This window comes from Oryctolagus cuniculus, chromosome 3 (assembly GCF_051225735.1).
Source record: "Oryctolagus cuniculus isolate XC-2025 breed Fujian yellow rabbit chromosome 3, ASM5122573v1, whole genome shotgun sequence".
NCBI lineage: Eukaryota > Metazoa > Chordata > Mammalia > Lagomorpha > Leporidae > Oryctolagus > Oryctolagus cuniculus.
The window spans coordinates 40,491,040-40,498,996 of NC_142869.1; the positions used below are offsets into that span (position 1 = coordinate 40,491,040).

Sequence of the window (7,957 nt, forward strand, 5' to 3'; positions counted from 1 at the left end):
AAGGTCAAACACAGGGCCGGAGAGTTTAGGTGGTTGCCAAAGGATGGTGAAATGGGGAGATATTGGCCAAAGAGTATAAATTTTTAGTTATAAGATGGTAAGTTTTAGAGATCTAATATATAGCATGGTGACTATAGTGAATAATACTGTATTTTATAACTGAAAATAGCTAACAGAGTAGATGTTAAGTGCTCTCACCACACCCACACAAACACCCCCCAACACACAAAGTGGAGATGTTGAATGTGTTAACTACCTTGATTGTGGCAATCACTTCACAGTGTGTACATTTATCAGATCATCATATTATACACCTTACATATATATAATTTTATTTGTCAATTATACCTCAATAAAACTGGGAGGAAAACCTAAAAAACTGGAAACCCCTAAAGCAGCATTCACCATGCCTAAGCAGGGATGAAGAAGGTGCATTCTACATCCAAGTGATGCTCTCTGGCAGTAGACTGAGTCAGCATTTTCCAGATGTCTTGGGATTGCTGATAGATGTGATAATAAATGATCCTTTCCAGCCCTGTCAGAAAAAGCCACATTTCACTATTTCCCAAATACAGCAAGTTGATTTTTTTAAGTTTTTTAAATTTATTTTGAAAGTTAGAGTTATAAAGGCGGGGGAGGGGGGGACAGAGAGAGAGAGAGAGACTCCCCAGATAGCTACAATGGCCAGTGCTGAACCAGGCTGAAATCAGGAGCCTGGAGCTTCATCTGGGTCTTGCATGTGGGTGCAGTGGCCCAAATACTTGGGCCGTCTTCCGCTGCTTTCCCAGGTGCATTAGCAGGGAGCTGGATCAGAAGTGGAGCAGATGAGACACAAATCAGCACCCTTATGGGATGCCAGTGCTGCAGGTGGCAGCTTTATCCACTACACTACAATGCCAGGCCCAGAAAGTTGATTTTTAACTTCAAGTATTGCTTGTGCTATTTTCTTCCCACCAGGGATAGCCTCCTAGCCGTCATGTCCTGGCAGCAGGGGTGCTGCATAGTTTTTGGAAACTATGAGTTTCCAAAGAAGTGAAAAGTGAAAGAACACGCAGGACCTCTTGTTCAAGTATAATAAGACTTCCAAGGCAGTTGCAGCAGAACATTGCACCTAGTGCATGGCCTGAGCATGGAGCCCCTGTGCCTACACAAGTGAAGCCCACCCTCCCTAGCAGAAGACAGCACATTCACCTGGAATTTTGAAGGGATTTTTAAATTTAATTTTGTGGGAGGCAGGGCCTGTCTCCCACAACATGGCGCCGAGAGGAAGTACAAGAATGCAGAATTGAAAGTTGCAGAACATGACTGCTAGAAGTTGCAGGAGCTGATCCAACCTCTAATTGGAAGAGAACAGCGTGCTCAGCACGTGGACAGAGAGTTGTTTTAATGAAGAACACCTGATTGGTGTGATGACTGCAGGAACGCCAGCAGGGCACAGATCGGTGGGAGAGGACTATAAAGGGGGGATAGAGACGGCACGGTTGGTTCACTGTAATAAAAACCCTACTGAAGGGGGATCAACAGCGTCCGGTGTCGTTCATCCGCGGGCGGAGGAGCGACAAATTTAAGGGATCATTTGCAGAGATATATGCAGAGTTGAGGGAACCTATAATGAAAATTAATGCTCCCAGACATCAGTTACCAACAGCAATAAACCATGGAGATAAGGGGGGTTAGAACCTTGTTAAGAGCTTAAGTCATGGAAAAACAGCCACCTCAAAACAGCTGTGGCCATAGAAGACCAAAAGTACTGCCACAGTTGTGACAACACATGGAGGAAATGGAAAATGACTTGCTATCTCTTCCTACCTCCAGTGTCTAGGTGATCCCACTATTGGTTGAATCCAACCAGGTGCCAGAGAGCAATGGACCTTGGGTAATGTGGCTCACAGACAGTCTCCTGGAAATCTAATTATAATAAAGCAAAGTGGAGAATGAATCTAGGAGCATACATATTAATCTGCACAATTGTTAATTCTTGGCCTGTTTACACATTTTCCATCTTTAGAAGATGGAAAGTTAGTTATAACCTTGGCTGTGCATTGTAAACACGGGAATCACCTGTAGAGCTTGAAAAACCATTGTCAGCTTTGTCCCAGTCCCAGCGATTCTGATGCGATTGACCTGAGCTACAGTCTGGGCATCAGGATGTTTGCAGGCTTCCCAAGTGTTTCCAGTGGGTGGCCAAGGCTGAGCTGTAGAGTAGGGTTTCTCATCTCTTCAGCTTTGACAACCAGATGCAGGAGTTCTTCGATGAAGAGGACTGTTCCATGCACTGTGGGATGTTTAGCAGTATCTCTGACCGCTATCCTGTTTGAAAACATCTGTTCGGGAGCGAAAAGTCTCAAAGTGTGGTCCCTGGACCGGCAACCGCATCATAAGAAGTGGAAATAGGAGCAAGCAGCTGTTGGAAATGCAAATCCTCAGCCCCCATCCCAGACTTAAGGAATAAAAATTTTGGCAGTAGGGGTGGGGCGCCAGGGACTTCTGGTGCATGCTCAACTCAGCACCATTGCCTTAGAGTCTGAGTTAAGTTTGAATTCTTCAGAAAGAATTTCTTGTTCTTACCTGTGTCAGCATATACCTGTAAGTTTATACCATTTCTTTGAATTTCTAGGGAACTCAATTACTTGTCTGCTGATCAGTAACCCCATCTCTGGGTTATTTGAGGCTGGTCTCTTCTCCTTAACAAGACTATTCTTCAAGAACAAGGACGGCCGGTGCAGCAGCTCAATAGGCTAATCCTCCACCTGCGGCGCTGGCACCCCAGGTTCTAGTCCCGGTCGGGGCGCCGGTTCTGTCCCGGTTGCTCCTATTCCAGTCCAGCTCTCTGCTGTGGCCCAGGAGTGCAGTGGAGGATGGCCCAAGTACTTGGGCCCTGCACCCGCATGGGAAACCAGGAAGAAGCACCTGGCTCCTGGCTTCAGATTGGCGTGGTGCACCGGCCGCAGCAGCCATTGGAGGGTGAACCAACGGCAAAGGAAGACCTTTCTCTCTGTCTCTCTCTCTCACTGTCCACTCTGCCTGTCAAAACAAAAACAAACAAACAAAAACAAGGACAACTGACATGAACATTGGCATAGTGAATTTTACAGCCTGGTCCTACTCTAGGAAAAGGTGCTCTGCTGGTAGACTCCAAGGAAATGACCTTAAATTCCCTTATTTCCCAGAAATAAGAAATGCTTCAGGGCAAGGCTTCTCAAACTTTAATGTGCAAATAAATTTCTTGGGGATATTGTTAAAATGCAGATTCTCGAAAATGAATCTTGATGTGAATGGAAGGGGAGAGGGAGAGGGAAAGGGGAGGGTTGTGGGTGGGAGGGACATTATGGGGGGGGAAGCCATTGTAATCCATAAGCTGTACTTTGGAAATTTATATTCATTAAATAAAAGTTTAAAAAAATATGAACCAACCCACAAAAAAAATGCAGATTCTGACTCAATAGGTCTGGGATAAGGCCAGAGATCCCGCAGTTCTTGCTCTGGTCCTAAGGGCTGCTGCTGCTGGTGGTCTTTAAGGCAGACCTTGAGTGGCAAGGTGCTCGAAAGCTCATCAGACGCTTTCACTGCACAGTCAGATGGGCCTAGAGCCAGAGACTCCGGACCAGTTGGAGGCTACAGGTTAGGACCTTCCTGAAATGGCAAAGGGGACTCCTTGCAGAATGGTAACGAGTTTTTAGCTTTTCAGATGGTTTCATTGGCAGTCAGTAGTTTTCCTAATATAGGTAAATTCTTGTGTCCTTTACTGATATTAGGGGCATTTTGTTCTTTGCACCCTCTGGTGTCTTACCAGTGGGCCCTTGTGACAACTGTCAAGGTCTATATGGAATTCTTTTGCTTTCCTTCAACTCCAACCCAGTGTTGTATAGTTGGCTAATGCTTAAATAGGTGAATAAAATGAGTGAGTGAATGAATGAAACCCTCAGTGACCTCTTGGTTTCTATGCTTCCAAGAAAAACCCAGTGCCTGTATTCTCTAACCAAGTTGTGAGCAATTGGATAAAACTGTGTTCTATGTTCTGTACTTTCTCTCATATCCAGGCTGAAAAATTGATGTGCAATTCCCCATGCGAACTTCAGGCTCTGAGCCAGCAAATCAACTCTGGAAGTTACCTCTCGTGGGTAAGATCCTCATAACATTCCTAGGGCACAAAGATAGAGCCCTGCCTCCAAAAAGTTTGAAAATCTGTCATTGAAATACTAACAGATTTTATGACTAAACTATCCCTTCCAATTATTTGTTGAAAGCATTGAGCTGTTTTCTGTACCTTCCTCGGGCAATTCATTTCCAATATTAAAAATCATACAATGTTCTTGTTCACCTAAAAATCTTTTATTTCCTGGGGCCAATGTTGTAGTGCACCAGGCTAAGCTGCTTTCTGTGATGCTGGCATCCCATATGATGAGCGCTGGTTCAAGTTACAGATGCCCCACTTCTGATCCAGCTCCCCATCAATGCACCTGGAAGGCAGCAAAAGATGACCCAAGTATTTAGGATCCTGCTAGCCATGTGGGAGATCCGTATGGAGCTCCTGGCTCCTGATTTCATCCTGACCCAGGCCCAGCCATTGTGGCCATTTGGGGGAGTGAACCAGCAGAATGAAAATCTCATTCATTCTCTCTCTCTATCTCTCTCTCTCTTTCTCTCTTTCTCCATGCCCCTCTACCCTACCTTTAAAATAAATAAGTAAATAAATAAAACTCTTTTAGAAAGATCTTTTTTCCCTGAAATTAAAGCCAATTTCTACATATCTTGGCCTTAATGGAGATAAGAAAAAGTTGATTGCACATTAGCATTTTATATATCTAAAAATCTTACTATATTAGGACAATCTGAAATTTTATTTGGCTAAGATAGATAGTCCTTACCAAATATGATTTTTCTCTTCTGCTTTATTCATATTGGCAATTCTATACAAGTAATGAATGGGGGGGGGGGGAAAGCCTGTGCCACTGAGATAATTGAATAGAGAATAATAAGCAGCTTAGTGTTTATAATGAACAAGGGCGTGTGTTGCACTGTCCTGTCAAGTGTTGCTGGGAAAACATTGTCTGGGCAGATTTTATGGGAAGAAGACAATTTCCAAAGAAGGCCCAACTTCATAATGGAAAAGTTAAATACGATCCTTTTTAATAGTTGGCAAAAATACCCTAACACAACACATGACTATTTCAGGCTTCTCATGAATTATGTCATGTTAAAAGGATGATGAAAGAGGTGCTTATTTACAGCTTTACTGACAGACTTGCCAAAGACTTCCCACAACTTAATCTCAGATAACTATAATGTCAAGGGGACAGCGTCTGATGCAGATGCCTGTCTTCAAGGAGAGGTACAACTCATCATCATTCCCAGCATTTTCCTATGAATTGGACGACTATTTTATGTAACTTCCTTAGATATTCCATTGCCAATGTTAAAAACCCTAGCATTCAGAAAGCTCTTTTGGTATTTTTCTTTTTACGTTAAGTTTTTTTCTGCAGTCAAAGTCAGTTTCTACTTATTTTGGCCTTAATGGAGATACAGAAAATTTGATCTGCACATTAGCACTTTATGCATCTAAAACCTTACTATATTAGGACAATCTGAAATTTTATTTGGCTTAGATAAATAGTCCTAATTCTGTTTACTTCTCCTCAAATACCCTATTACCCAAGCCTCGAATCATCTTTATTATATCCTTTTAGGCCTCTTTAACATTTCCATGTCCTTCTAAGTTATGTCTAAGTGGAATTATTTATTAAGGGATCATGCAATGCCCAGGAGGAGGAGATGGTTTATATTCTTAAGACTTTCATATGTTACCCTTTTACTTAGACAACTCAGAAGCAATCTGACTTTTTCTTTCCATCAGTGATTTTTTCTTGAAACAATCCTTGTTTAAAATTGGGTATTAACTGTCAGTTCAATATGGCAGACTAAGCATGGAAATTTACCTCCTTTTTACCCCAAAATCTCTTCAAAATGATGGCAAAGAGGTTTATAATGAAAGTAGAATAATGTTGGAAAATATATGTGGTCAAAAGTTTTGAAGAACTCCTAGAATACAGGAAACATAAGCAACCAGATAGAGAAAGACAACCCAAAGTTCCAAAGTTAAGCTGGGATGTCCTCAGGAGCCCCAGTCATTAAATGCAAAGGTTAGGGTGGGCCAGGTACCAGGTTAACCCTTTAAACAAGCATCCCTATCCCACTTCCACCATAAAGTAGTTGGAGGTGTGAATTTTTTCCCTTTACCTAAAGCCAGAAGTTACATTCTAAATCCTGTAGGAGATCTGTCCCCAAAGCTTTGGAGTGAAGGTTTTGGGAGCGGAAAATGGATCAGAGTGGAAGCTGAGCTGGCCCACAGTGCACAACAGACACAGAAAGCCTCAGCTGCTGTGTCATTTCCAGTCCCACTCTGGGCCCAGGCTGACAGAGGCGCCACTGCATGTAACTCTGTCATTTGCCTTGGCACAGGGGAAAGGGAGAGCTCTAGAGGGCCTCAGAATGAATGCTCCGGCCTGTGAGGGACACACAACCCTCTCCTCACATGCCATTGGCCCAAAAGACTCACATGACCTTAACTAAGCTCAAGGGGACCAAGAAGTACAACCTTACCAAGTGCTTCAAATGGAAAGTGTCGCTCCCTGTCTTCGTGGAGGAACGACACAGGACCCTGCGCTGTTCTTTCGTCTGCTCGGCCCTCCCCGGGTTTGCTGCTGGTTCTTCCCGGGTTGGCTACCGTCCCTTCCACCTCCGTGGAAGGGCGGTTCCCCCTGCCACATTCCCCACTTCCGCAGGGGAGCGGCACACCGCCGGCCGGTTCTCTCGGGGGCTGCACAGGTGTTCCTTCAACTAGATGTTTCCCTTAGATGTTCCTGGTGCATGCCTTCTCTCTCCTCCTTTATAGTCCTCCTCCACCAATCCTAACTCGGCTGCCCACACGCCGAGTACGCTGCTCTCCACCAATCAGGAGCAAGTCCTACAGTTTATTGACTGAACTGGAGGCAGCTGGGTAGAAGCTGTTTTCTTCTCTCCCAGCGCCATATTGTGGGAGAGCAGATGCATAGAATAAGTCTTAATTCCAGTAACTCAGTCCAGTCCGGATTGCTCCCCACAGATCCCCCTTTCTTTTTATTTTTGGCGTTGATACGCGCCTGTCTTCGGTGTCCCACGGCACACACTCTGCTCTACTTGCTAGAGTTGCCACAGGTTCTTACAAGTCCTATCAATCAGGCAAACCGAATCCGGGTCCTCTCTTCGCCATGTTGTGAGGAGGTTTTTAGGCGCTGATGCGCGCCTGTGTTCGGTGACCTGCGGCTCATACTTTGGTCGAGCCGCCTGCTGGCGCTTACCGCCTTAATCAGGCAGACCGAATCCAAGCCTTCTAATTGCAGTATTGTAGGGAGGCCTTTCTATTTCTCTATTTCTCTATCTCCGGGCATTCCTATTTCTCCCATTTTACTTCTGTCTGCCAACATTCCCATTTCTCTCATTTTACTTCTAAACTTCTGTTTCTCTTATCCCTGCGGCTTCCCGGCGCCTCGCCCTGCCGGCAGGCTCCGCCCCAAGGCTACTTCTCGGCGCCTCGCCGGCTCTGAGCCGCTTCAGCCCGCGCCTCTCTCATCTGCGCGGCTCGGCTTTGCGCGCACACTCCGCGGTTACTCACTAGCCCTTTCGCGTCTGAACCACGGCCTCGCGCCAGCCCCGCATTCCCTATCTATTCACGCCCCGTGCTCTCTCTGCACGCGGCGGCTTCCGCGAGTCACACAGCGTAGCTTGCGTCTCCGCCACTAGCATTCAATCCAAGTTCCCCGGGCTAGCCTGGCGAATTCAACCCAGCATACGTCTCCGCCCCACGGTTTGGCTTCCCGTCCTTTGCTCCCCGGGCTAATCAGACGGATCCCAATCTGGCTTACGTTTCCGCTTCTGGTTTCAACTTTTCGCCCCCCATTCCCGGGCTAACTTGAGAATC

General features: G+C 45.4%; 1 long non-coding RNA gene across 1 annotated transcript; it reads right to left on the minus strand.

Annotated features, from left to right (window-relative positions):
• Nucleotides 1-346: 346 nt before the first annotated feature.
• On the minus strand, nt 347-6,856 carry LOC149127320 (uncharacterized). The gene is made up of 3 exons (XR_016231178.1): nt 6,601-6,856; nt 1,810-1,908; nt 347-535 (listed from the first exon to the last, which is right to left on the minus strand). It is a non-coding gene; the product is annotated as an uncharacterized LOC149127320 (long non-coding RNA).
• Nucleotides 6,857-7,957: the final 1,101 nt, after the last annotated feature.